The sequence below is a fragment of the Leiobunum rupestre genome, chromosome 3 (genome assembly GCF_980474605.1).
Source record: "Leiobunum rupestre chromosome 3, qqLeiRupe1.1.hap1, whole genome shotgun sequence".
NCBI lineage: Eukaryota > Metazoa > Arthropoda > Arachnida > Opiliones > Sclerosomatidae > Leiobunum > Leiobunum rupestre.
The window spans coordinates 12826502-12830046 of record NC_143386.1 but is presented as its reverse complement, the minus strand read 5'-3'; positions in this window follow the sequence as shown (position 1 = coordinate 12830046).

The window sequence follows — 3545 nt, the reverse complement described above, 5'->3', positions numbered from 1 at the left end:
TTATAGATTTGTTAATGAATTACTTGTGTCGATTTTTCTTGTTAAACTAAAGAAATTTACCAAAATTTGGTATTTCAACACGGCAATCTGCCAGATAAATAGATTTTGGAGCTGGAAATATCCTTCATTCTTAAGAATTAATTCAAAATTTATATTTATTTTCTTAGTGTGGTTAACAAAACAGAGCTGCCAGGCTTATTTATATCAATAATTATTCAAGTTTATTGATTTGTTAATCAATTGCTAGTGTCAATGTTTCTTCAAAACCCTGTTTGACTGAAGAAATTTACCAAAATTTGGCATTTCACACGGCAATCTGCCAGATAAATGGATTTTGGAACTGAAATTATTCTTCATTCTTAAGAATTAATTCAAAATTTATATCGATTTTCTTAGTGTGGTTAATAAAACCGAGCTGTCAGGCTTATTTATATCAATAATTATTCAAGTTTATTGATTTGTTCATCAATTGCTAGTGTCAATGTTTCTTCAAAACCCTGTTTGACTGAAGAAATTGACCAAAATTTGGCATTTCACACGGCAATCTGCCAGATAAATGGATTTTGGAACTGAAATTATTCTTTATTCTTAAGAATTAATTCAAAATTTATATCGATTTTCTTAGTGTGGTTAATAAAACAGAGCTGTCAGGCTTATTTATATCAATAATTATTCAAGTTTATTGATTTGTTCATCAATTGCTAGTGTCAATGTTTCTTCAAAACCCTGTTTGACTGAAGAAATTTACCAAAATTTGGCATTTCAACACGGCAATCTGCCAGATAAATAGATTTTGGAGCTGGATATATCCTCCATTCTTAAGAATTAATTCAAAATTTATATTTATTTTCTTAGTGTGGTTAATAAAACAGAGCTGCCAGGCTTATTTATATCAATAATTATTCAAGTTTATTGATTTGTTAATCAATTGCTAGTGTCAATGTTTTTTCAAAACCCTGTTTGACTGAAGAAATTAACCAAAATTTGGCATTTCAACACGGCATTCTGCCAGATAAATAGATTTTGGAGCTGGAAATATCCTTCATTCTTAAGAATTAATTCAAAATTTATATCGATTTTCTTAGTGTGGTTAACAAAACAGAGCTGCCAGGCTTATTTATATCAATAATAATTCAAGTTTATAGATTTGTTAATGAATTACTTGTGTCGATTTTTCTTGTTAAACTAAAGAAATTTACCAAAATTTGGTATTTCAACACGGCAATCTGCCATATAAATGGATTTTGGAGCTGGAAATATTCATAATTCTTAAGAATTAATTCAAAATTTATATTTATTTTCTTAGTGTGGTTAATAAAACAGAGCTGGCAGGCTTATTTATATCAATAATTATCAAGTTTATTGATTTGTTAATCAATTGCTAGTGTCAATGTTTCTTCAAAACCCTGTTTGACTGAAGAAATTGACTAAAATTTGGCATTTCAACACGGCAATCTGCCAGATAAATGGATTTTGGAGCTGGAAATATTCATAATTCTTAAGAATTTATTCAAAATTTATATTTATTTTCTTAGTGTGGTTAACAAAACAGAGCTGCCAGGCTTATTTATATCAATAATTATTCAAGTTTATTAATTTGTCAATCAATTGCTAGTGTCAATGTTTCTTCAAAACCCTGTTTGACTGAAGAAATTGACCAAAATTTGGCATTTCACACGGCAATCTGCCAGATAAATGGATTTTGGAACTGAAATTATTCTTCATTCTTAAGAATTAATTCAAAATTTATATCGATTTTCTTAGTGTGGTTAATAAAACAGAGCTGTCAGGCTTATTTATATCAATAATTATTCAAGTTTATTGAGTTGTTAATCAATTGCTAGTGTCAATGTTTCTTCAAAACCCTGTTTGACTGAAGAAATTTACCAAAATTTGGCATTTCACACGGCAATCTGCCAGATAAATGGATTTTGGAGCTGGAAATATTCTTCATTCTTAAGAATTAATTCAAAATTTATATTTATTTTCTTAGTGTGGTTAACAAAACAGAGCTGCCAGGCTTATTTATATCAATAATTATTCAAGTTTATTGATTTGTTAATCAATTGCTAGTGTCAATGTTTCTTCAAAACCCTGTTTGACTGAAGAAATTTACCAAAATTTGGCATTTCACACGGCAATCTGCCAGATAAATGGATTTTGGAACTGAAATTATTCTTCATTCTTAAGAATTAATTCAAAATTTATATCGATTTTCTTAGTGTGGTTAACAAAACAGAGCTGCCAGGCTTATTTATATCAATAATAATTCAAGTTTATAGATTTGTTAATGAATTACTTGTGTCGATTTTTCTTGTTAAACTAAAGAAATTTACCAAAATTTGGTATTTCAACACGGCAATCTGCCATATAAATGGATTTTGGAGCTGGAAATATTCATAATTCTTAAGAATTAATTCAAAATTTATATTTATTTTCTTAGTGTGGTTAACAAAACAGAGCTGCCAGGCTTATTTATATCAATAATTATTCAAGTTTATTAATTTGTTAATCAATTGCTAGTGTCAATGTTTCTTCAAAACCCTGTTTGACTCAAGAAATTGACCAAAATTTGGCATTTCACACGGCAATCTGCCAGATAAATGGATTTTGGAACTGAAATTATTCTTCATTCTTAAGAATTAATTCAAAATTTATATCGATTTTCTTAGTGTGGTTAATAAAACAGAGCTGTCAGGCTTATTTATATCAATAATTATTCAAGTTTATTGAGTTGTTAATCAATTGCTAATGTCAAAGTTTCTTCAAAACCCTGTTTGACTGAAGAAATTTACCAAAATTTGGCATTTCAACCAGGCAATCTGCCAGATAAATAGATTTTGGAGCTGGAAATATCCTTCATTCTTAAGAATTAATTCAAAATTTATATTTATTTTCTTAGTGTGGTTAACAAAACAGAGCTGCCAGGCTTATTTATATCAATAATTATTCAAGTTTATTGATTTTGTTAATCAATTGCTAGTGTCAATGTTTCTTCAAAACCCTGTTTGACTGAAGAAATTTACCAAAATTTGGCATTTCAACACGGCAATCTGCCAGATAAATAGATTTTGGAGCTGGAAATATCCTTCATTCTTAAGAATTAATTCAAAATCTATATCGATTTTCTTAGTGTGGTTAACAAAACAGAGCTGCCAGGCTTATTTATATCAATAATAATTCAAGTTTATAGATTTGTTAATGAATTACTTGTGTCGATTTTTCTTGTTAAACTAAAGAAATTTACCAAAATTTGGTATTTCAACACGGCAATCTGCCAGATAAATAGATTTTGGAGCTGGAAATATCCTTCATTCTTAAGAATTAATTCAAAATTTATATTTATTTTCTTAGTGTGGTTAACAAAACAGAGCTGCCAGGCTTATTTATATCAATAATTATTCAAGTTTATTGATTTGTTAATCAATTGCTAGTGTCAATGTTTCTTCAAAACCCTGTTTGACTGAAGAAATTTACCAAAATTTGGCATTTCACACGGCAATCTGCCAGATAAATGGATTTTGGAACTGAAATTATTCTTCATT